This window comes from Pagrus major, chromosome 20 (genome assembly GCF_040436345.1).
Source record: "Pagrus major chromosome 20, Pma_NU_1.0".
In the NCBI taxonomy this organism is placed as follows: domain Eukaryota; kingdom Metazoa; phylum Chordata; class Actinopteri; order Spariformes; family Sparidae; genus Pagrus; species Pagrus major.
Genome location: NC_133234.1, coordinates 5,012,566 through 5,040,272, shown reverse-complemented (window position 1 = coordinate 5,040,272; position 27,707 = coordinate 5,012,566). Strand labels below are relative to the sequence as shown.

The 27,707-nt window shown below is 42.1% G+C and overlaps 1 long non-coding RNA gene across 2 annotated transcripts; it reads right to left on the bottom strand.

Annotated features, from left to right (window-relative positions):
• Positions 1–417: 417 nt before the first annotated feature.
• On the bottom strand, positions 418–27,342 carry LOC141015664 (uncharacterized). Of its 2 annotated transcripts, XR_012180563.1 has the most exons (4): positions 27,248–27,342; positions 1,921–2,124; positions 1,116–1,422; positions 418–561 (listed from the first exon to the last, which is right to left on the bottom strand). It is a non-coding gene; the product is annotated as an uncharacterized lncRNA (long non-coding RNA). The 2 variants fall into 2 exon arrangements; XR_012180562.1 differs by lacking the exon at positions 27,248–27,342 and having other exon boundaries at positions 1,921–2,879.
• Between the last annotated feature and the right edge of the window lie 365 nt (positions 27,343–27,707).

The window sequence follows — 27,707 nt, the reverse complement described above, 5'->3', positions numbered from 1 at the left end:
ATACATTCTCACTACACACAGCACCATCACTGGAGACTGGTTGCACATCACTTTTCTGAACAAGTGTCTTGCACAAACTGTATTGCAAAATTAAACTTAAGGACCACTTTTCCACTTTTAAACTATGTTGGGGGAATCCTCATGGGCTGAGGCATACTCACACCACACACACAAACTTTCTGGTTCTGGTTCTAGTGGTGATAGAGAAGTTGAACTCGCGGTTCATCCTCAGCAGAAGTTGATTTTCAAAAGTGTTCGCAGCTAGCCGTGCTCTTTTTGGGCTGAAGATGAGACCTGCTATGCTGAACAGTCTTTCACAGGCTGCAGAAGCAGGCAGAGGTGTGTTGAATTTGACAGACAACTTGAGAACCACAGGAAATGTCTTCAGTATCTTGATGTTGTCTCTTGAGTAGGTTGGGTACGAATCAAGCTGCTTGGTGGCGCTTTGTGTTTCGTGGGATCTTTTCAGGGCATGGAAGAAATCTCCCTCATCAGATGAGCCGGATCCAACATCTGCTGAAATGGAAGAATCCTCCAACTGCTCCCTGATGTAGTCCAACCCTGAAACACAGGGAGGGTGAAACTAGCATTAGTACAGCCAGGGTATGTGCACATTTTTATAGGACAAATTTAATTACATTTATGACATTTTCCATAACTCTAAGGGAAAACAATTAAATTACATTGACAAACAATACTATCAGAAACAAAAGGCCAAAATTAGCAAAAAATAAATAAAATAATAGAAAAAAAGTTGAGACTAATTGTGAAAATAGATCTACAAGCTCGCAACACGAGGCAGTGTGAGCTTGCAGATTGGCTACTTTCACAATTTCTGTATCTGCCAAATTCAGGGAATAAACAAGGAGAGAAACACAAATTTAATGTCTTGACTCTAACAATTCCAGACATCTTGAGATATTTTCAGGCCCCGAACTTCAAAAACAAAATTTACAGTACCCTGATTACAGCTGAAATACTATCAACCTAATTCGAAATTAGACTGATGTATAAAATGAATAATAAAATAACAAATGTAGTAAGTGTACATTATTTGTAATTTAATGTATATTTGCTACATTTCCTTTATTTTAAAGATCTTCATGTTGTCTTACCAATTCTCAGTGTAGCATCATCTTTGATCCAGGCCGTTCTGAACTTTGGGATGAGAATCGCTGCAGCAATCAATTCAGGGTCTCTTTAACATCTCGCCAAAACGGTTCTGGATGCCCACTTGAATGGCTTCAACCAACGGCTTGCAGTGCCTCTGTTCAATCTTTATTTTTTCCAGTTTGCTGCTCAGCAGGGAAATCGTCGGAAGAAGCCATCCTATCTGGACTTCCGCTTCTCCTTGGAGGATGTTGATGGACTGGGCGACAGGGCTCATGGTGGTGTAGTACTCTTTGAGGAAAGTGAGCTCAACTGGATGGAACCGGTTAGGGAGAAAACAAACCACTGTTTTACAATTATGCATGAATATTGTACCCAAAAATCAGTAACCTAGAAAACATACAAAGCAAGGTTTTACAGTACATTGTGTATGAACCAGTTCCGAGGTTGTCTACAGCTCCTTATAATGGTTTAGTTTACTTGAGAGATTGAATATTTTTATAACCACTAGAGTGCAGTTGTAGGTAGGTTGGTGAAAGCTAGATAGTGTATGTTCAACATATTACTGCATTCTAGTGGTGGTAAAAATATTTAATAGCTCCGGTAAACTAAACCACTAGGAAGGCGAACATAGTATGAAATGAGGACTTTAATGGAGCATAGCACTTTCACCTCAGGGATCATTTCTAAAGGGGTCAAGTGGTTTTTAAACGAGTCTCATTTAAATATGATACAAGTCAGGGACATTCACAGAAGCCATGACAGGCAAAAAATAAATAAATAAATAAAAAATACATAATTCCAACTTACATTGGAACCTTCAATTCTGCACAGATCTCTCTTAAAGCTGGCTCTCCCTTCTCTCTCAGATTCTTGAGTAGCCTTTCCACAGCCATAAACAGCGAGTTCCACCTGGTGGCATTTGGTCGTAGCAGCTGGAGGGAGCAGGCATCTTCCACAGCTTCAGCTGCTTGGCAGGATCTTCCACACTTATTCCACAGCCCATGACACTTGCTGAATGTTGCAGTTTTTTCATAGGTGTGATTGGCAAAGGACAAAAAAGCAGGAAAATATACTGACGTTTAGCATTTACTCCTGATTACTTTTTGCATGCCGATGAGGCAGGGCGAGTAATGTTCTCCTCATTTCCGTAGTTAACCGTTCCTGCTTCAGCAGAGACTTTGGTTTGCCTCCAGGGTCGAAGTTGATGCTAACTTCGGGGCTAACCGTAACCTAGCCTAGCTCCTCCCTCACTTTACCCAGCAGCTGGGAAGCAAGACACGGGAACTTTCCTGGGTCCTGAGGAGCTGCAGCATTTACTCAGAGACAAACAGAAACCTAAACTGTACATTTACTACTACTAGACAACTTTACTGTTAATTTCTTCTCTCCTCCATCACCCACACCTGTCAGCTCTGAGCTCAGCCACCATCTCTCTGTCTCCGGCTTCACCACTCGCTACGCTCTTAAAAAGGAGCCACGCTGCTCTTAAAACACCATGTTTCCATCCAAGCATGTTTATGCGGCATTTCTAACATTGGAGTAGAATTCCCTTGATCGTGGAATCTGACGATTATGCAAAATGATCGCGGTCAGCTCAAATAATCACTATCAGGCGATTATGTAATAATTGTGACAGGCCTAGAGGCAGTATTTTCTAACCATGTCGGGGGAGTTATTCTTATGCGTTTTAGAATAATGTCACTTTCCAGGTCATGTAAGGGGTAGACTACAGAATTTATTATACCTGTCAAAACGAAAATAGGAACTCCACTATGCCTGTCTTTACATTTATTTTGTCCCGTTGTCGGCTTCAGCTAAGAAAGAAATAGTTCGCCCCACACGTCCAAAATTCTTAGAAAACATCAGATAACCTTCCGCAACGATTGCAGGCTCTTTAGTGGAGCTCTGCTTTTTTAGTGGTCATTATGACCCGGGTTGACCCAGTGGGCAGTCACACCAAGGAAGCTCCTTCTCCTAACTGACCAGCAGTCTGTAGTGGTGGCGATGTGGTCCACTTTACTCATCTCCTCAGTTACCACGCTTTTCATAGTCTTTGCTAAATCTTCAATCCTTGATCTCAGGGTGACCCGTGTGATGACTTTGACAGTAGGAAGGAGATCTGCGAGAAGCTCTCTGAAGGCTTCATTTTCATTTGTGGATGTGCTCTCTAGATGAAAAATACATGAATAAAATAAATAATATTATTAGTTTAAATGATACTCAAGACATTACTCAACAGTTACCACAATGACAGGTCTGGATTGTTCTAACCACTTTCACCCTGGTGTCCCAATTGTGGGCATGTCCAATTGATAAAAATGTTGGTCAACTGTCAACTATATTTTATCTTTCAAAAATGCCAAATTGTTTAAAAAATAGCAGATGTACAAGCTAAAACATCATGCAGCACATTGAGCTTGGACATCTGCTTTCCCCCCTTTTTTCTTTGTGGTTAACATAAATGCAGTTTTGGTTCCAACTTTTGCAGATGTGCTCTGTATCTGGTAGTTATTATATGCACATACATGCACTTTTTTCATATCTGCTCTAGACCCAGACTGGCAATAGCTGTGCATTACAACAAATACACTAAAAAACAAAAACAAAGCTATTTTATTAAACAGCGTGCTATTTCACTACAGCTCCTATGAACAAAAATGCAGATTTTCAATATTGCTTAACTTCAAGTTACAGATCTTGTGCATCTGATAATAATCAATAAAAAAAGTGAAGCGCTTGATATTGAAAATTTATCATGCGGAAGGAAAGCTGCCTCCTTCGAATAGGTTAAGATGCTAACCCTGTTTTATCGACACTCCTGCAGAACAATTTGCGCAAGATATTTTCTAGAATAAAGTGTAAAATACTGTGGGTGTGTGTGTCGCGTAGGTTTATCCATACTTGTCCACGCCACCACGTGTGATACTAAAGTTACTAGCAACGTTAGCTTGCACGTAATGTTGGCTAACGAAATATGTAGGCTAAAATGTTGGCTAAAACTATGTTTTATCAGGAAATTGCATATTTATACTCCTGGCACATGAGATGACATTGGCAGCGATTAACGTTACTTAATTCATTTACCTCAATGTGATTCTTAAGGTTGGACGGAGAGTTCTTAAACGCCTTTATCTCATGGCACTTTGGCATGCACAAGAGGCACTTCATTCTGTATGTTTTAGGATTTTCCCCCATCCCAAGGTAGCCAGACATTGTTGCCAGGTATGACCACGGCGGGTGACTGTCGTCTTCTACCGGAGGAGATGCTGTCAGTGTGGTAACGTCTTCCGTGTCTTCCTCATCAACGTGAATTGCGGAGGTAGCCATGTTGATCTCCGCCGTCCCGCGGGCGATATTTTTATTCGTAGGATAAGTCTGGGAATCTTATTAATATTCATGAGGTGCCGTCATCTTATTGGCAGATCAAGGTGCTTCGTGATTGGTTGATGCAGCTACGTGCGGCTAAACATTCATTGATGCAGAGTGCAGCATACGGTAAGATTATGGCTCATCAGTCCAACTAATGAGTTATTCATCAAAACTACTAGGCTACGTTAATGTAATAATATCACCATGACAAATATTGGCTGCTCAAAACATCTGAAATAATCTGAATTATCGCCACTAACCGCGAATTAGTGACGGACAGCTAGCACCAGTGTATAAATGGTAGGCTAATTGCATTGTCCCTATTAAACGGTGAGTTTTGCAGGCGTATTCGTGCGCATTGGTGTGTGTGTGTGTGACCCCTACTATATTGTGTAAAATTGTGTATTATATTAAATAACCTGGAAAATGATTGACCAATTTTCCAGTCATAGAAAACACATGTAAAATGAGGGAAAAAAAGTAAAATGTCCTGGAAAATGATTTATCACATGGTGACATGAGCTACCAGAGCTCTATTTGACCTTTCCAAATAAGTATCTGGTGATAAAACTAGCAACTTTGAGTTGATCAAAAGTTATCATATAATTTCTAAGCATGTAAGAGATTATTTAATAAATTATAGCCATAGACCTCACATCTACAAATACTAATAAAGTACAACTGTCGAAAAGAACACTTCTCCAAAGCTTGAATGGGACGGGGGATGTATAAATGTCCTGGAAAAGTCCTGGAAAATGATTTCAATAAAAGAGTGGGAACCCTGATAAATGTGGAAAACTAAATGATATGAAACATTGCCTCATCAACCAAAAATTCCACGACCCCCCTGCAACACCTCCGCGGACCCCCTGTTGAAGACCTCTGCCTTAATGCACACAAATAAGTAGTAATTTATTGTTGCCACTGAATCAAATCAAACCTCTGATCAACCTTTTTATCAAGGAATGAAAAAATAACATAATTATTTACAACATTTTACTAAAGAAATCATGACTGTCATCAACCCAGCTAGTGTGTTAAAAACCACAGTATTTTATCAAAACATCAAACCTCCGGTCAAGGAATGAAAAATAATTATTTACAACATTTTACTAAAGAAATCATGAATGTCATCATCCAGCTAGTGTGTTCCACCGAGGGTGATGTTCTCTTCCACACAGTGGGCGAGACAATGAGGAGCACTCCTCTTCCTTCCAGTCTTATTATACGGGTGCTCCCTCGCTGAGGCCTTTGTGGGCCGCCCTGATATTAAGGCCCTTCTCCCACCCAGCCTTGCCTTTCTGCGGGCTACAGCTGTGGGCTGGACCCCAATTTGGGTTGTTGTCTGAAGGTGTCCCTTTGGTCTTTGGTACTGGGTCGTCTTGATGACTGGGCCCTTAGCAAAAGTTGAAAGAGCCGACTGCAGGGAACTGTCAGTTTTTAATTTATTGAAGCTGGAGATGAAGGATGTAATGGGTGCTGAAAAGCTGGGGTCATCTCTCAGCTTCTTTTTCAGGCAATCGAAAACCTGCATCAGCTCCTCCTCCAGTCCAGATGTTCCTTGAGGTAGCATGAAAAAACATTGCATCTGAGGAAAGACTTCCCATTACAAGGTGTGTACAGTACAAGGTGTTTATAGTATTATTAAAAATTCATGGTTATAGCCTACTTTTAATGTAGTCTGAAAAAGTACTATTGAATTTAACGGACAGTTTATGTAGGCTACCTTGTATCCTGACATGTCTTGATAGCCTCTTCCTGCTATCTTCCTCAGAAATGTCATGTGATTCATCAGTGGATTTTATTGTTAAGACAACTAAGCTTCAATATATTACCTGACAATAAATCACCTTACGGATCACATCATATCAACAGCATTGTCTGTTATAAGAATGTTTTAATAGTACTTTTAATGTACTCTGGAAGTGCAACCATGCTTGATTGTCTTTACCTGAGTCAGTCTCAACAGGAGCCAGTCCACAATCCAGTGGTTCTTCAGTGTCAGTGCTGACTACAGATGGTTAGACAGAGACAGACAGATAACTGTAAACAAAGGAAAACTCATTCCCATGTAACACCATGTATGATACTGTAGTGGCAAATGAGAAACTGGGTCATGATCATGCATGTGATTAGATTTTGGAATATCCCTTGCAGTCCCAACTGTGCTCTAATTGAGCTTGAGGCTGATAAAAGACCAATGTTTGATGCACCATTTAAATGAGCAACAGGTGCTGCCACAGTTCACCCAAGGCCACAGAAGGGGCCTGAGTAAGACATCTGTAGGTTCTTTAGAGCACATCCAAGAATGAGAATAATAAGTGACAAACCCAGGATGATCATAAAGGTAAAAGGATGGTCCATAGGGGCGTGGGGACCCTGGACCACGGGTATAAAATGGGGAGAATCGGCGAGAGATCTCAATTGCCCCAGGGTAGCTCACGGATGTATATTTTCTGTTTTTGGAAATAAACACCTTTTGGACTGAGGACCTGCTGCTTTGCCTTTGATTTTTTGGACTTCAACCTTGAGCGGATTTTCAGAGTCAGATAGTGCATTAATTGGAAAGATAAGAAAAGTAGTCTCCCACTACATTTTGGCGACGCTAGCCGCGGAGGAGTGACCGGCACACAGCCTGCGGCAAAGGGACTGGGTGGGAAAGGACGGTGGAGCTCAGGCGCGCCCCACATCCACCATTAAGGTGAGACAAATGTATTATTATTATTATTTTACATGAGTAATGCTGTCCGCTCCTTCCCAGCCCACAAGTCTCAGGTATTTTGCTAAAACCTCTTAAAAAGAACCTAAAACTGATAAAAATTAAAATAAAAATAAATTTAAAACATATATTAAATTAAATTAAATTGAATTTTAAATTGTAAAAATAATAACCTGAATTGAGGTATTTAAGAGGCGTGACAGCAGTCTTCAGGTCAAAATCGTGAGTATGTGTGATTAATGATTATATATGTATGTTTAAGTCATATTATGTAAATGTATGATTTAGTCAAGTCAATTCATGCGTGCATGTGAATTATGTCTGAATATTAATGTTCATGCATAGCCTGTCCTAATCAAATTTTAATGGTAAAACAAAAATATGCATGAAGAAAGATGGATAAATGTGAAAGGATGCTTTTTAACATGTTAATTTGCATGTGGATTTGTATGTGTTTGAGTCTATGAAGTGGAATAATATGGTATTTTGTAAAATATGCGGCAGTACCAAGAATGATGACACAAGAAAATAGTACTAATCCATTATCTGTTGAAACAAATAATTCTAGCTGTGAAGAGTAAGGAGGAGGGACAGATCAGCTGAGGATAAAATGCGTGTTAATGTCTGAACAAGTTGTTATCGTTGTCTAAGTGTCTAATCAGTTGTTATCGTTGTTTAAAGAGTCTGAATAAGTTGTTAAATAAGTTGTTGTTGTGGTTTGAGATTTAAACAATAGCTCGTTGCGACCCGGGTGAAGGGTCAAGAGAACTGGCGGTCTTACGTATAATCACCGTGCCCTCTCCGGGGTGATTTAGACGCGGGAAGTTCTGTCTGGCAGGGAAGCCAGGTCATCGTGCCCTCTCTGGGATGACTAAAATAAGATAAAAGGATCCAGAGACAGCGCCTAAGTAAGAGGGCTGTGACATAGTAGTGAAACAGCTGTAGAGTAGAAAAAAAAATAAGAAAATAGCATAAGGCCTTTGTAAATATATGTACAAAAAAAGCATGAAAGTTGAAATATGCATGAATATATGTCATAAAATAAAAGAGGAGTATGAGTACTGTGTAAATAATAAAGAGCATAATTGAGGCAGAACAAGTTATAAAAAATAAAATTATATTAAGAAATAAATTATTAACTGTTAAAAAATAAATTATTAAGAAATATTAAGAAAATAAAAGCAGTAAAACGCAGTAAAGAAGAAATTAAGAAAACTTTTTTGACAAAAATATGTAAATAATAAATAATATATAATATATAACAATAATATAATAATATTGAAATTGATTAAGAGAAAAAGAGATTAATAATTGGAGGGCCAGAAGAGGAGCAGTCTAATCTAAAAAGATAACGGCGGCAAGAAAGAAAAATAGAAGATAAAAGCAGCGTGGGGCCTGCTGTACCAGTTAGCGTCTAACAGAATGGGCATAACACACAGTAAGCGGCCGACGGGATTGACACCAGTTGAACTAGTGTTGAAACACCCAACACAAAAGAGAAAAATCCAGGAGTGCATGAAAAAGAGGCACAGAGTATCCTCCGGAGCCACTAAGTGGCCGATAACAGGGACTTTTGACCTAAATTATTGTGGGCCCGAATAGAGGCTGAATTACGGAGAAAAGACCTAAAAAATGATAAAAAGCATCAAAATAAAAAGATGAATCACGCTGAACAGAGAGATGTGCTGCAGTACTTCAAAATAGAAGGAACACAGAGGCTAATGGCAGTACAACAAAAAAGGGAGCAGAATAAAACAAAGCCCACTGCTCCGGTCTTAGAAGCACAAACACCGCCACCGCCATACGTGTCTGGGGAGGAAATAAGACAGTTTCCACTGAGAGAAGTGGATGGGAGAATAGTGGGAAAACTTACAGTAGACTTGAGAGAGAAAACGGAACATCAGAAGCAGATAACACACACAAAAGCCAAAAGATTAGTGAAGACCTTGAAAACTAGCCAACGCTCAGCACAGCACAAAAGAACACACAGTCAGGGTAGTATTTCAGAGGATTTAGACCACAGCCAAACCTCTGAGCATTTAGCAGAAAATTTAGACAGAGAAGGAAGCAACCATGACAGTGATGTGACTGATCTTGACCGTGACGTATCACCAGCACCGTCCGAAACACAGACGGTGAAAAGCAGAGAGCAACAACAACATGGTACAGCACGTCACTCTACTCCAACACAACATGCACTAGACCCTAAAGTGTTCGAGGAGTTCAGCAGGCTGATGGAGAAGCTGGAAGAAAGTCAAAAACCACATGCACACAGACTCCCCTGTGAAGACAGAAGGGGAGTGAGAGAATGGCTCAAGTACTCCCACCCAGGCGACAGACAGCTGCACAGAGGCCAAATTGAACCATGGGAAATGGAGTTTGGAATACAAAGATGCAGAGAAATATAAGAAAAAATAGAAACTGGAAAGGCCACACAGGAGGAAAAGCAGTGGTACCATGAATGTAAAGCACAGCTTGTGAAAGATGCAGGAAAACACTCAGGCTACACACCCGATTGGAATGGCTTAATGAAAAGCTTTCGTCAACAATACGAAGCTGACATGATAAAAGAGGAACAGGAGATATTAAAGGAACAGGCACAGGAGAGGAACAGAGCCAAAACACGACAACCTCTGACATATGAGGTAAACTTGGCAGTTGCCAGAAATATGGACACAGGGTTAAATCACCTGCAACTACGAAGGCGACGCATCCCTGATTATCATACAAAGGTCAACCCACTCACTGGAGAGAGAGAGGAGGAAGAGGAACTCTCTGAAGAAGAGGAAAGAAAAGGTGAAGGGTCAAAGGAAACAATACTGCCCCTCCTGGCCAAAGGACCAGGCGATGCTGAAAGATATGTGCCCTGGAGTTTCATGGACATGACAGGGTTAATAAACCGTCTACCTGCACTAACAGAAGGAGCTGATAAATGGATCAGGGCCTTTGAGGAAAACACAGGAGGAGTAAAGCTGGCGCTGGGAGATATTAAGGCCATACTAATGAAGATAGTAGGCCAGCAGATGGCGGCCGAAATCTTTGAAGATGGAAGTGCAAGAGCATTAAATCATAATCACTATCATGATGCTAAACCCTTTGGACATTATCGAACAAAAATATGGGAGGCATTACGAAACAAGTATCCATCTAAAATGGATCCATCCAAGCTGGAAAGGCAGACTTTGAAAGAAGGAGAAAATCCAACACAGTTTTTACATGAGTTTCAAAGAAAGTGGAAAGAAGAAACTGGAAGTGACTGGAATGCAAATGAAGCATCTAAAGCTCTGTTCAAGCTGTATGTGAAAAATGCCATGCCAAAAGAAGTACAAAATAAACTAAACCAAGTGGTTGGCCTGATGAAAATGGACTGGCCTGTGTTTTCAGAACACATTGTACATTATGTGGATACATACAGAGCTGAAAAGTCAAGCCAAGAAGAACAGAGCAGAATGTTAGCTGGAAAGCTAACACAACTCCACATTGGAGAATTGACCAAGAACATCAAGAAAGACAAAGATAAGGCTAAATACCAAGCATCAGTGACAACTACAGCATCACAAATCAAGCCTAATCCTGCACCTGAGATAAAAGCTGAGCCAGCTATCACTCAGGCACCAATGTTTGCAGCAGCAGCGGCACCACCACAAACTCTGCAACAGCCCTCAGCTGTCCAGCAACCAAACTATGCAACAGCTCCAACAACAATGCAACAAGCTCCTCCAATACACGTGCATTTTGACCAAGGAGGAAACGCTGGCTACCCGCCACAGGGTAGAGGAAGAGCAAATCAAAATGGAGGACTGCCACAAAGAGGAAGATGGAGAAGAGGACCTCCACAAATGCAATACCAACGTCAACAGCCTTCATATGGCCAACCAGCACAAAACACACAACGACAAAACAGCCAATGCTGGGGATGTGGACAATCTGGACACTTGCAGAGAAACTGCCCAACCAATCCCTGGATGGGACCCGCAGCACAATGGCAATAGGGATGCCCAGAGAAACCTGAAGGGGAAGTTATAACACCTGTTCTAACCATGCAACCACAAACTGAGCCCACCATAGAGGTAACAATACAGAATCGTCAGCATAATTTTATGGTGGACACAGGAGCAACACACTCCTGTATTGGAAAAGAAGGAGCTGGGCTTCCCCTTTCATCAGCAAAAATTCGGACAGTTGGTTTCTCTGGGAGGACTCAAATAATACCAATGACAGAACCAGTTCCTATGAAAATTGCAGGAAGAACTGTTTATGCGCCACTACTCTACTCAGTTGACACACCCATCAATCTATTAGAAAGAGACATTTTGTGTACACTACAAGCAAGAATAATGTGCACACCGGATGGCTTACATTTCGATCTGCCAGAAGAAAATCTGCAGACATTAATGGCAACAGTGATGGAACAACATATGGTGACCAAAGAAGCACATGTATATTGGATGAAAATAACCTCACCAAACTCTTTTCTGCATCAAGAATGGGAAACATGGAAGCTATTTGTTACACACTATTATGAAGCAGCCCAAGAACCCACTCTTCCACTTCACTGTGCCATGATGTATGATGCTGATGGTGAACAAGAGGACTATGATGCATGTTGGAACAAACTGATTAATCACACCACGACAGTCATACAATATGAGGACATCATAATGGGACCTCAAGGAACAGCAGCAGCAGTCAGGCTCTCAGAAGATATGAAAGAGTGGTTTCAAGATCCTAACTCATCACCCCATGTGACATTACTGGTGGTAGCTGGACATGAATCACATGAATTAGGACCAATGATAAAAGAAGCTCAACAAATCCAAGAATGGATTTCCACAGACAATCAATATATCCATACGTCACCAGATGGACATTTTATGAGAATTTCATACAAAAAAGCTGACGAAGTGATTGCAGAAAAAGTGTTGTTGCCCACAGAAGAAAAGACACAAATGTTCTTGACCAAAGATCATGAAGACCTGTTGTCAGAAGTCCCACCACAAGTATGGTCAGCACATAAAACTGATGTAGGTTTAGTGAAATCAGCAACCCCACAGCAATTTCAAATAAAAACAGACGTACGTTTACCATACCAAAAACAATATCCTCTCAGACAGGAAGCAATCAATGGCATAAAACCAACTATAGAAGGATTATTAGAGGCAGGAGTTCTAATAAAGACTAAAAGCACGTGCAATACACCAATTTTTCCAATAAGGAAACTAAATTCCAATGACTATAGGTTGGTGCATGATCTAAGAGCAATAAATGCCATAGTAACAGAAGAAACACCAATCGTACCAGATCCACATACATTACTGTCCAACATTCCTCCGGAGACAAAATGGTACACGGTAATAGACTTGTGCTCTGCATTTTTCAGTGTGCCAGTTCATCCAGAGTCACAATATCTGTTTGCATTTACTTATCAAGGACAGCAGTACACTTACAGCAGACTGCCAGAAGGGTTGGTGCACTCTCCATCAATATTTAACAAAGTTCTAGCAGAAGACCTGTAACATTTAAATGTTCAGTCCACCACTTTGATGTATGTTGATGACATTCTCATATGCTCAGACAGCCAAGAGCAGTGCAAAAAGGACTCAATTACAGTTCTGAAAGCACTAGCAGCAGGTGGACATAAGGTCAGTAAAAGCAAACTGCAGTTTTGTCAACAAACAGTAGAATACTTAGGCCGGCAACTGAGTGGGAATAAAAGACAAATTGCACCCTCTCAAGTTGAAGCTGTAACAAAGGCTCCGAAACCGCAAACGGTGGGGCAAATGTTGTCTTTTCTGGGCATGACTGGTTACAGCAGACCATGGATATGTGACTATGCAATCAAAACAGCTCCATTGAGAGCTCTGATACTTGCTGCAGGGCAGACAAACAGGTCAGCCCAGTTAAATTGGACAAAGGAAGCCGAAAAAGCATTCTTCCTCCTTAAAACAGATATGCAGACTGCCCCCGCTCTGGCCACCCCAGATTATAGTAAACCATTTCATCTTTATGCAGCTGAACAACAAGGTTATGCATGTGCTGTGTTAATGCAGGATTCCCCCACAGGAAAACAACCATTGGCTTATTATAGCACAAGACTGGATAACATAGAAGAAGGCCTGCCTCCCTGTTATCAGGGATTAGCTGCAGCTGCCTTTGCTTATAAAAAGGCATCAGTCTTGACAATGGGACATCCTGTTACATTATATACATCACATCAGTTACATGCCATGCTAACCAGCCCACGGTTTGTATTAACTCAAGCCAGAAGAACTGGTTATGAAGTTTTGTTATCAGGAACAGAACTTGCGATGCAACACTATAAACCCAGCGACAAGAATGGTGTTGCCCACTGATGGCATTCCCCATGATTAAAGAAACAGATAGTTTCATGAAAATACGCGAGAATTTGTACAACCAACCAATCCCATCAGAGCTAACATTATTAGGGCCCGAGCAGGGAACCTGCGAGGACCCTATTGTTTTTCGAATGATTATTATTATTATTATTATTTTTCGGCCAAAATGATCGCATTTTTCACTGCCTGAACATACCCCAAAAGTCACCAAACTTGGAATATATATCAAACCTGGCGAAAAATTTTATAATCTGTTGTCGTTGTGGATTTTCACCGCTAGGTGGCGCTGTAATAAGGAAAGTGCGTTTTGGCTAATAACTCCCACATACTTTGTCGCACATTCAAAAACGTTGTATCCACGCGTTCAGTGAATTGTGCTGAATCTCCTGATATAGGCCACGCCCATTTCCGCCTACCGTTTTTATGCTAGCTCGCGAAATGTCGAAAACCTACTTTTTCGAACTCCTCCCAGGCAATTTCACCAATTTGCACCAAACTTTGCACACATCATCTGTGGACCCTCCTGACAAAAAGTTATTAAAAGAATTTTGATATTCCAAAAAATACTCAAGTTATTAAATAACAACTTCCTGCAGATTTCGTTCCAAACAGGAAGTGTTGCATATCTCCACATTGGTTTGTCCAAATGACGTCAAACTCAGGATCCTACTTCCTCATGATGCTCTAAGGCTCTGTGCTAAATTTTGGCCGATGACCACTAGGTGGCGCTCTTTAAATTGAAGTATTTAATATCTCGACATCGGTTGGTCGGATTAACACAAAACTTGGTACACTCATTGCCAATGGCCTCCTGAGGACAGGTGACAAAGGGGTTACCGATATGACACTAGGTGGCGCTCTGGTGGCAGTTTCATTTTAGATTTGCCACTGTGCCCACACCATAACACTTATGGATATGAAATTCATAGGGATGGTATAGACCGGCCCCTGTAACTCACACACCAAAAATGACCAGCAGGTGGCGCTATTATCAAGAAAAAACGTTTTTTGCTAATTACTCCCACATAATATGGTGCACATTGTTAAACCTTATATCTACGTGTTCCCTGAATACAGCCGAACAGTGTGATGTAGGCCACGCCCACGTTCGCACTGAATTTCCATTTGCAAATTCGCCAAATGTCGCAAACCTACTTTTTCGAACTCCTCCCAGGCAGTTTTTCCAATTTGCACCAAACTTTGCACGCAGCATCTTTGGACCCTCCTGACAAAAAGTTATTAAAAGAAATGTGCTAGTCCACAGAACGGCCAAAATATAAAACAACAATTTCCTGCGCATTGTGGTCAAACAGACATTCTTGTGTATCTTGATGAAATACAGTCCGATGAACACAAAACTTTTGGCAATTGTGTTCCATGGCATGATGAGCATTTCTACAAAATTTCGTGCAAATCGACCAATAGGTGGCGCTTTGATTGCTAAATGACGAAATGACAGCTTCACTGCCTTCACTTTCATTTCCTCAATGGAAGTTGTTGCAAGTACAAGCCCCGACAGCAGCATGTCACAACAGCAGCATGTAACGACGGCAGCATGTAACGACGGCAGCATGCCGCGACCCGCGTGGACTGCGAGGGCCCGTTCATCGCTGCTTGCAGCTTTAATTTGTAGATGGATCTTGCGTATGAGGTGACATAGGTAATTGTGCAGGATATGGAGTTGTGCAGTTGAACCCAGATAATACATTCACCAAACTCCTATCAGTGCGTTTAGATCAACCATGTTCAGCTCAGTTAGCAGAGATAAAAGCCCTAACTGCAGCTTGTAAGTTAGCTGCAGGAAAAAGGGCAACTATCTATACCGATAGTGCTTATGGTTACGGTGTTTGTCAGATTAATGCCAGTATTTGGAAACAGCGAGGTTTTGTTCGTGCAGATGGCACTCCTGTAGTACATGGACATGGAGTGTCAGAGCTAATCCAGGCAATACAATTGCCTACAGAATTAGCTATAGTTAAGTGCGCAGCACATCAGACCAACAACTCACTGGTAGCTAGAGGAAATAATTTAGCTGATGAGGCAGCAAAAGAAGCTACAGGGCAAGCAACTCAAGCCCCAATTTTGTTTGAGCAAGACTGTGCCCCTATAACCAGTTTAACCTCACTAATAGAGGCACAAAACCAAGTCCCAGAAGCAGAAAAACGCTTATGGGTTCAAAGGGGGGCAATCAGAACAGTGACCCCCCATGAAGGACTGTGGAGAAGCAGTCATGGACACTTTGTCCTACCTCTGTCATTGCTAAAGATAGCAATAAAGAAAATGCATGAGCCAGATCATTGTTCACGAGCTCAGGTTTTGAGAAAACTACAAGCAGTATGGTGGTCTCCATACATGATGGCAATGGTAGATAGAGAATTGGCCATATGTATATATTGTCCAAAATATAATGTTCGCAAATCATTCACTCATCCATTGGCTCATATCCCAGTACCAGAAGGCCCATTTAGGCATCTGATGATGGATTATGTAGACATGCTGGATAGAGTTCAAGGCAAAAGATATATGTTTGTGGTAATTTGCAGATTCAGTAGATGGGTAGAGGCATGCCCAACTTCTAGAAATGATGACAGAGCAGCTGCTAAATTTTTGTGTACAGAGGTGTTCCCCAGATTTGGCATGCCAGACACCATCTCATCAGACAGCGGACCACACTTTGTGTCCTCTGTCATAAAAGAAATGTTTAAAACACTTGGAATACAACAGAAATATGGATGTGTGTATCACCCACAGTCACAAGGTTCTGTAGAACGTGCAAATGGTGTATTAAAAACTAAAATAGCCAAAATCATGGCTGGCAGTAATGGTAAACTCACCTGGGTGGATGCTTTGCCATTAGCACTAATGTCTATGCGCTCGCAAACTAACAGACTAACCTATCTAACCCCGCATGAAATGCTTACTGGACGCCCAGTGCCTCTGCCACAGTGCAGAGGCCCTATAGAGGGACCACCGCTTCAGCAGCTGGAGTGAGAATTGGGGGACTATTTACGGGGTTTAACTCAAATCCACAGACTTGTCTTCCAACAGGTGAAAGAAGCCAATAAAGGAGACGATAAGGGAATTCCAGTGGATGCTTGTGAGACTCAAGTGGGAGACCAGGTGTTCGTATGAGTATTTAGACGCCAGTGGCACGAGCCCCGTAGGGAAGGGCCATTTAAGGTGGTACTTACTACACCCTCAGCCTTGAAAGTAGAAGGTAAGAACTTTTGGTACCATCGTAACCACTGCACCCGTCACCGACCGCCAGACTCGCCTGGGCATTTGCCTGAGCATGCTGAAGGGGCTGCGGAAGGCACCCCCCGCACTGTCACACCTAGTGAAGGGGAGGCGGAAAGCACACCCCGCAGCGTCACACCTGGTCCCACTGCATCGCCTCAAGGGGAACGACGTTCAGCACGATTACGGGCCCGACGTGACGGTACCCCCCTATCACGTACTGATCATAGTATTGGAGCGGCTGCAAAGAATGATGCCGCCAGCACTGCCACAGGCGGTGACACTCCAGAAAGTGCAAGTGCAGGACCGTCTGGCCTGCAAGATACAGACTGCCCACTCACGCCTGGGGGGCGTTCTCTGACTCAGATTAGTTTGTTTGTTTTCTTTTTCTTTGTGCTAACCCTTTCAGGTTTCGCAAGGGGGGAGGGAGAAGGAGAAGTCCTAATGACACAATCCTTTTCCGCCACTATCAACACACCACATGTTAATTGTGTACTTGCCATGATTATGTTAGCCACTGATAAAGGCATGTTACAAATAGGAGAACCACATCACTTTCTGTATGTAAAAGTGGACACATATGAGTATGTACTAACCACCGACATCACAACAGCCAACGCTCCAGGTAAATATTGGGTGGGATTACCCCGCACCGCTGACTGCCGAGAAGAAGGGATGGTGACATTGCAGGTAATATGCACCAACACATCATGTCAGGAGGTAGAAACAAACCAGGAAATGACAACAGTAGAAGCTAGCAAGTGGATTCAGCTGATGAACAAGTGAGAAAAACGAGATTTGGCCAGACTAAAAACTACACAGTGGGACTCAAACATGTTTCAACAGTGGATAACCTACTCAGCTGAAAACAGTGTACAAAGCACAGAATAAAGACAGACAAGAGTGTATTGCATGTTACAACGCCAAAAGAATACCACAGCTCATGCCACTGCCAGGAAGTCACATAGGTGACTGTTCAGACCTGACTGAATGTTTTGCTTTTTGTGCAATGCACATGGCAGGGAAATTGGATGGATGGAGTAAAGACTCACAGATATGCCCATATAGATTTAAAAAGCATGACAGCTGTGACATAGCAACAGCAATGCCACCTGTGGTACGTAAACCTGATAAACTACTCTTCCCTTTCTGTGTAGTGCGAGGAGAAGAGTTGGAATATGTAACCAAAAGATCCACACCCAACATGACGGATGCAGCAGGACTGGTGAGAAGCAGCAAGGAAACCTGGTATCCAACCACTGACACCGGAAACACCACAGCCACCATCAAAATGTGTGAAACCAGCCCAAAGGCCCGTATCAGGTGTGGTCAGGTTGTGCCAAATGGAGGACAGACTGGACACAATGGCGGAGGCATACATATAAAAGTGGAGGGCAGGTTTCAACTCATCCCAGGACCTGGCAACGGGCGTATCCGCCTCATCAGAAGCAAGAGTGGCTCCACACCGTCCAGGAGTCTCCCCAACGGGGAACTTGTTCAGCCCAGCGAGCCCGGACGGCAAGGAGGACAGAGGACTCCATCGCATAGAGCCCATCAGACCTGCACTACGAGGCAGGTGGGCCCAACAGCTAGCCCAACCACTACAAGATGAGTTTGCTGCAGACGACGTGGGAAAGCTCAATGGTGTGCTGCCACAGCCACTGAGCACATACCCATCACACCGAGACGCTGAGACTGCCATAGGCAACCTGCCTAAACCCGTGTACTGCACCCTGCAAACATGCCTGTCACCCCAAGCACACGACATGATAATCAAAATCAGGAGAAACGCCGTGCAGCTACAAATGGACAATGGGCACCTGAACGCTTCTCTGACACACCTGCAAAGTAGAGTTACAGAGCTGCAGGCAGAGAATGCACACTTGCAGATGATGGTGAAGCAACTGCAGCGCCAAAAGGATAGCTTGCTGAAATTCTGCAATGAAAGACTGCAACAACAAAGAGCAGCATTGGCGATGTTCAACACAGGGGTGACTACAGTGGGAAATAGTCACTACCCTGATAATGGCCAGAGGGGTACTTACAACAGTGCCCAATAGAGGACAAAACATGAGTCGAGCACTGCTGTATGACGCAGCTTATGTAAATAGATGGGAACAATGGAGAGAGCTACGTGACCAACATGTTCCTGCCGGGAGAACAGTAGGAGGCTGGTCATATGGAGACTTTTTGACACCCTACGTCCAATATATAGATAAAGACTCAGACATTCACTGCCAAGCCCCAGGCCCCAAAATAATAAACACATTAGTTGGTTATGTACCACAACTCCAGCATCGGGATGACTGGTACGAACCCTGGAAGCAAGCATCAGATCCCATTACCCCCTACTTACAGTGGAATGCATCAGAAGACCTACGATTAAATTGGATGCTGGTTAACAGAAATCACAGAAGATCCCTCCTCAGACAAATTGAGGAAACTGAAACCTACCGCTATTGGGACGAGGGGTTTGCATTGTTGCAAGGTGAGACTCTGACTGACAATATCATGCCCTTGAACCACAACTTACGTGTGCAGACTGTGAACTATCTGGTGACAGCAACATATTTATTGTTCCTCTGGACATATCCTTTTTTCAACCAGAGCCGCAATCCTTTCACCATATATCCTAGGCTAAAAACTACGTCCTATGCCCTGAGGTTTCACAGTAGCCAGGAAGTCATCAACATTATGGATAATGGACAAAATGTGATCTGGTCAAATGTGCCAGCAAAAATGCAAGCCTGGCTAAAGTTGCTGTCCGCACCTGGAGTGGAGAAACCCAGGTGGAGACAGCAGGACAGAGGTAGCCATCGGTACCTACATTCCCCAGGAAGAAGGGTGAGGTATCAAAATGGAAACTACCGTGCAAGAGAGAGAGAGTTTGACAGGTTTATAAATGGAGCTCCAGCAATTGTACGACGATCCTTTGGATTCAATACAGTTATGTGGGATCACTTGTTGTAAATGTGTAGTTATGATGAAATGAGTGTTTGATAAAGGTAAGAGGGCACTCATCTGTGAAGGTAACGTCAGAAAGCTGAGTGCCGTAACAAGCAAGAGAAAGGTTTTAAACCAGTGTGGTTTACAGGAAACCAGTAAGTTCATAGGGGCACTGGTGGAATGTTAGTTTTTTGGAAAACAATAATAAAAAAAAAAAATATATATATATAAGGAGGTTAATCTCCATAAGTGGTACATAGACATAGGTTGACAAAACCAATGTTGAGATGATAGACAAAGGTTGCAAAGGTTGTTAAAAACAATGTTGACAAAGTGATTGTCTCTTAATCACTTTAATATAATCATATGTGCACAAGTTATTAATTATGCATGAAATAAAGCACATGTAGTTCTAGATGATTACACTTTGTGGTATTAAATATGATTCACAATGTAGTATTAGTAGATTATATGTTAACCATGTAGTTTTAATCCATCCACGAATGGTAAACTGTCCATGCAAATTACCCAGCCGTGTTTTTTTTTAAAGTCCTGCTCTATTCTTAGACTATAGTTTCTCTATCTTACTATGGAAACAGGCAAAAAAAGTATTTTTGAAAAATCTCAACAAAAACAAAAAGACAATATGAGTATCTCATGACGATGATCTAATAACTGTTGATCTAGTGTTTACTTGTGTTGACTTAAGGTGGATTACCGCCACAAGAATGTGTACCCATTTAATGTCATGGACTTAAATGTGTTTATTAAGCATGTGTAATGTGTTTTATCATCATTTATATATCTCTAATTTACCATTGAGTTTAAAGTGTTTCGCCATTTGATTTTGAAGTTCTTCTGTGTTGTATGTAGCACCAAAAGGACAGGTCAGTTTGAACAGTGGGCCACATGATGGGGCCTTTACCTCTCAGAAACAGCTAAATTGGAGAGGATGTTTCCCCCATCATGTTGCCAGGTCAGAATAGAAATCTGTTAATGAATATCACTGGGTCATCTGTTTGAGGGCCGGTCCAGAAGATGGCTCAGGGAAAACTCTCAACTATCCTCTTGATAGTTGAAGCACTTCCCTATGGGTTGATACTCATTGTCAGTCTTGTAGGTTGGAGTTGCATTTATATCGTTTGAAACCATATATACTATGTTTTATTTACATTAAATTCATGCTATTGTTTGTATTGTGTTGACTTGTGTGAGCTCTCCCGGGTCATTAGTGGAAGTATTGGTCCTTTTTTTTTAAGGACCAAAGGGGGGACTGTAGTGGCAAATGAGAAACTGGGTCATGATCATGCATGTGATTAGATTTTTTAATATCCCTTGCAGTCCCAACTGTGCTCTAATTAGGGCCCGAGCAGGGAACCTGCGAGGACCCTATTGTTTTTCGAATGATTATTATTAGGGCCCGAGCAGTGAAACTGCAAGGACCTATTGTAATTGTAATGATTATTATTATTATTTTTTTTTTTTTTCTGCCAAAATGATCGCATTTTTCACTGCCTGAACGTGTATGAAAACGCGATTTTATTTGGCAAACACATTAGGCCTGGCGAAAAATTTTATAATCTGCTGTCGTTGTGAATTTTCACCACTAGGTGGCGCTATAATCAAGGAAAGTGTGTTTTGGCTAATAACTCCCACATACTTTGTCGCACCTTCAAAAACCTTATATCCACGCGTTCAGTGAATGGTGCTGAATCTCCTGATATAGGCCACGCCCATTTCCGCCCACCGTTTTTTTTCGCTAGCTCGTGAAATGTCGAAAACCTACTTTTTCGAACTCCTCCCAGGCAATTTCACCAATTTGCACTAAACTTTGCACAGAGCATCTGTGGACCCTCCTGACAAAAAGTTATTAAAAGATTTTTGATATTCCAAAAAATACTCAAGTTATTAAATAACAACTTCCTGTAAAATTGGGTCAAAACAGGAAGTGTTGCATATCTCCACATTGGTTTGTCCAAATGACGTCACACTCAGGATACTACTTCCCCATGAGCCCCTAAGGCTCTGTGCAAAATCTTGGCCCATGACCGCTAGGTGGCGCTATTTAAATTGAAGTATTTTATATCTCAACATTGGTTGGTCGGATTAACACAAAACTTTGTACACTGATTGCCAATGGCCTCCTGAGGACAACTGACGAAGGTGTTATCGATCTGTCACTAGGTGGCGCTCTGGTGGCAGTTTCATTTTATAATTGGCACTGTGCCCACACCATAACACTTATGGATATGAAACTGATTGGGGTGGTATAGACTGGCATCTGTAACTCACACACCAAAAATCACCAGCAGGTGGCGCTATTATCAAGAAAAAACGTTTTTTGCTAATTACTCCCACATAATATGGTGCACATCGTTAAACATTATATCTATATGTTCCCTGAATACAGCCGAACTGTGTGATGTAGGCCACACCCACGTTCGCACTGAATTTCCATTCGCAAATTCGCCGAAAGTCGCAAACCTACTTTTTCGAACTCCTCCCAGGCAATTTTTCCGATTTGCACCAAACTATGCACACGGCATCTGTGGACTCTCCTGACAAAAAGTTATTAAAAGAATTGTGATAGTCTAAAGAACGACCAAAATATAAAACAACAATTTCCTGCATGTTGTGGTAAACCACACAGTCTTGCATATCTTGATGAAATACAGTCCGATTAACACAAAACTTTTTTGATTTGTCTTCCATGCCCACATGAGGGTTTGTGCCAAATTCGGTGCATATCCACCAATAGGTGGCGCTTTTATTGCTAAATGACGAAATGACAGCTTGACTGCCTTCACTTTCATTTCCTCAATGGAAGTTGTTGCAAGTAGAAGCCCCGACAGCAGCATGTCACGACAGCAGCATGTCCCGACGGCAGCACGCCCCGACCCGCGTGGACTGCGAGGGCCCGTTCATCGCTGCTTGCAGCTTTAATTATTAGGGCCCGAGCAGGGAACCTGCGAGGTCCCTATTGTTTTTCGAATGATTATTTATTTTTTGTTATTTTTCTTCTTCCCAAATGATCGCATTTTTCACTGCCTGAACATACCCCAAAACTCATCAAACTTGGAATATAGATCAGACCTGGCGAAAAATTTTATAATCTGTTGTCGTTGTGAATTTTCACCACTAGGTGGCGCTACAATCAAGGAAAGTGCGTTTTGGCTAATAACTCCCACATACTTTGTCGCACATTCAAAAACCTTATATCCACACGTTCAGTGAATTGTGCTGAATCTCCTGATATAGGCCACGCCCATTTCCGCCTATCGTTTTTTTTCGTTAGCTCGCGAAATGTCAAAAACCTACTTTTTCGAACTCCTCCCAGGCAATTTCACCGATTTGCCCCAAACTTTGCACACAGCATCTGTGGACCCTTCTGACAAAAAGTTATTAAAAGAATTTTGATATTCCAAAGAATACTCAAGTTATTAAATAACAACTTCCTGTGGAATCGGGTCACAACAGGAAGTGTTGCATATCTCCACATTGGTGCGTCCAAATGACGTGAAACTCAGGATACTACTTGCGCATGAGCCCCAAAGGCTTTGTGCGAAATTTTGGCCGACGACCACTAGGTGGCGCTATTTAAATTGAAGTATTTTATATCTCAACATTGGTTGGTCGGATGAACACAAAACTTGGTACACTCATTGCCAATGCCCTCCTGAGGATAGCTGACAAAGGGGTTACCGATCTGACACTAGGTGGCGCTCTGGTGGCAGTTTCATTTTATAATTGGCACTGTGCCCACACCATAACACTTATGGACATGAAACTGATTGGGGTGGTATAGACTGGCATCTGTAACTCACACACCAAAAATCACCAGCAGGTGGCGCTATTATCAAGAAAAAACGTTTTTTGCTAATTACTCCCACATAATATGGTGCACATCGTTAAACATTATATCTATATGTTCCCTGAACACAGCCGAACCGTGTGATGTAGGCTACGCCCACATTCGCACTGAATTTCCATTCGCAAATTCGCCAAATGTCGCAAACCTACTTTTTCGAACTCCTCCCAGGCAATTTTTCCAATTTGCACCAAACTTTGCACGCAGCACCTGTGGACCCTCCTGACAAAAAGTTATTAAAAGAAATGTGCTAGTCCACAGAACGCCCAAAATATAAAACAACAATTTCCTGCACACTGTCGTCAAACAGACATTCTTGTGTATCTTGATGAAATACAGTCCGATTAACACAAAACGTTTCCCAGTTGTGTTCCATGGCAAGATGAGCATTTCTACAAAATTTCGTGCAAATCGACCAATAGGTGGCGCTTTTATTGCTAAATGACGAAACAGCAGCTTCACTGCCTTCAGTTCTGTTTCCTCTATGGAAGTTGTTGCATGAACAAGCCTCGACAGCAGCATGTAACGACAACAGCATGACCCGACGGCAGCACGCCCTGACGCGCGTGGACTGCGAGGGCCCGTTCATCGCTGCTTGCAGCTTTAATTATTATTATTTTTCGGCCAAAATGATCGCATTTTTCACTGCCTGAACATACCCCAAAAGTCACCAAACTTGGAATATATATCAAACCTGGCGAAAAATTTTATAATCTGTTGTCGTTGTGGATTTTCACCGCTAGGTGGCGCTGTAATAAGGAAAGTGCGTTTTGGCTAATAACTCCCACATACTTTGTCGCACATTCAAAAACGTTGTATCCACGCGTTCAGTGAATTGTGCTGAATCTCCTGATATAGGCCACGCCCATTTCCGCCTACCGTTTTTATGCTAGCTCGCGAAATGTCGAAAACCTACTTTTTCGAACTCCTCCCAGGCAATTTCACCAATTTGCACCAAACTTTGCACACATCATCTGTGGACCCTCCTGACAAAAAGTTATTAAAAGAATTTTGATATTCCAAAAAATACTCAAGTTATTAAATAACAACTTCCTGCAGATTTCGTTCCAAACAGGAAGTGTTGCATATCTCCACATTGGTTTGTCCAAATGACGTCAAACTCAGGATCCTACTTCCTCATGATGCTCTAAGGCTCTGTGCTAAATTTTGGCCGATGACCACTAGGTGGCGCTCTTTAAATTGAAGTATTTAATATCTCGACATCGGTTGGTCGGATTAACACAAAACTTGGTACACTCATTGCCAATGGCCTCCTGAGGACAGGTGACAAAGGGGTTACCGATATGACACTAGGTGGCGCTCTGGTGGCAGTTTCATTTTAGATTTGCCACTGTGCCCACACCATAACACTTATGGATATGAAATTCATAGGGATGGTATAGACCGGCCCCTGTAACTCACACACCAAAAATGACCAGCAGGTGGCGCTATTATCAAGAAAAAACGTTTTTTGCTAATTACTCCCACATAATATGGTGCACATTGTTAAACCTTATATCTACGTGTTCCCTGAATACAGCCGAACAGTGTGATGTAGGCCACGCCCACGTTCGCACTGAATTTCCATTTGCAAATTCGCCAAATGTCGCAAACCTACTTTTTCGAACTCCTCCCAGGCAGTTTTTCCAATTTGCACCAAACTTTGCACGCAGCATCTTTGGACCCTCCTGACAAAAAGTTATTAAAAGAAATGTGCTAGTCCACAGAACGGCCAAAATATAAAACAACAATTTCCTGCGCATTGTGGTCAAACAGACATTCTTGTGTATCTTGATGAAATACAGTCCGATGAACACAAAACTTTTGGCAATTGTGTTCCATGGCATGATGAGCATTTCTACAAAATTTCGTGCAAATCGACCAATAGGTGGCGCTTTGATTGCTAAATGACGAAATGACAGCTTCACTGCCTTCACTTTCATTTCCTCAATGGAAGTTGTTGCAAGTACAAGCCCCGACAGCAGCATGTCACAACAGCAGCATGTAACGACGGCAGCATGTAACGACGGCAGCATGCCGCGACCCGCGTGGACTGCGAGGGCCCGTTCATCGCTGCTTGCAGCTTTAATTGAGCTTGAGGCTGATAAAAGACCAATGTTTGATGCACCATTTAAATGAGCAACAGGTGCTGCCACAGTTCACCCAAGGCCACAGAAGGGGCCTGAGTAAGACATTTGTAGGTTCTTCAGAGCACATCCAAGAATGAGAATAATAAGTGACAAACCCAGGATGATCATAAAGGTAAAAGGATGGTCCATAGGGGCGTGGGGACCCTGGACCACAGGTATAAAATGGGGAGAATCGGCGAGAGATCTCAGTTGCCCCGGGGTAGCTCACGGATATATATTTTCTGTTTTTGGAAATAAACACCTTTTGGACTGAGGACCTGCTGCTTTGCCTTTGATTTTTTGGACTTCAACCTTGAGCGGATTTTCAGAGTCAGATAGTGCATTAATTGGAAAGATAAGAAAAGTAGTCTCCCACTACAATACAAGCCTGTGTACAGACCTGAGTTGGTCTCATTTGGAGGAAACTCCATGGGATTTGCATCGCTGCCACCTTCTAAAGGATAGTTCATTCTAGTTAAGTTAATATGAACAATCAATTAATGCTGATTACATGATCAAAACATTTCAGTCAGATAAGTCTAGATTGAGTTCAATATTTTTTTTTTTGGCACAAACATTTTGCACAACTAAAGCAGAGCATAAATAATTTTAGCATGACTGAAGCAAGCTTTGCATCAGGCTCTATCTCATTGTATTCATTTCCCCATGAATGATCTGCTTGACAGACATTGCAGGGAATGAATAGCAGACCCTCCCCACAGAGGATCGTAGAAACAGAGCCCACAGGTGGATGTGACGAGCAGTGACAAGCAGAAGTGGTGGCAGCAACAGCCAATATCAGCAGCAGGGCAGCAGCAGAGTGGCAGAGACAGCAGCAGAGTAACCAGGAATGATCAGGTAAGCAAGGGGTTTAAATATCCCACTCTAATCAGATGGGGAGAGCATGTGACTGTCATGTAAAAAAAACAAAAACAAGAAAAAAACTGTTTAAACTGAGTTTAAAATCAATCAGAAACACATTTGTTTTGTGGTCCTTTTCTGGATGAGTAGGCTATGTCCCAAAGTTGTGTATTTTTATATGACCTGTTTAGGCTAACGGAAATGCCAATTTTCATTAGGAGCTAAAGCTAGTTATTTCATTGGTTTGTTTATTATGTAACGAAATGTATTTGTGTGTTTTTTACTGGCTTTCATGTATATGTTTGAAGCTGCATTATTTGATACAGAATGACTGTTTAAAAACTTTTATTGAAATCAAAGTTTTTAAACAGTCATTCTGTATCAAATAATGCAGCTCAATATGACATTATATACAGCGCTCTATTAGAGGTTGTCTTTATGTTAAAATGTTTTTTTTAAAGTGATTTTTCTGTTATTAAAACATTGATTGTAGCAGTTCAAAATTATTTCACCTGGGAGAATCTTGTAAGGCTACTATGTATATATGATAAGTTTATTATTATAAAGGGAAGATTTTTTGTTATTTTTTTTTATATTTCTGTCCCCTCTTACAGTGTGTTCCAGAGTGTGGGGATGCTACAAAACGTACCTGAACAATCGCCTCACAGTCAACATCGCCATGGTGGATGTTTTTCAACTGCTTCCCTCTGTTGTTGGCGACATCGGTGAGGCGGCGATGTAGTACTCTTCCATGTACGTGGTAACAAAGCTAACCAGCTGTGTGACATTGTATGCTTTCAGTCTGTAGAGGACCTTCTCTTTCAGAATGCGCATTGCACTCTCCACGTAGTTATTCGTGTGGTTTCCTCTTGTTGGCAGTTCAGACTGGAGGCAGATGGCCCACTCTTCTCTCCTTCTGAAGACCTCAGCAAGGTGTCGGAGGAACTTTGGGTACTTCTGCGCTGTTGGCTCTTGAGTCAGCACCCTGTAGCTGTCTTCCAGGGATGATGGGGTGCCGGCATACATGATGTGCCTGAACAAGCTCATCATGTGAGAACGATGGTCTTTGGCGACCCCATTGTGGGAGTTCCACAGCCATCTCCACATGG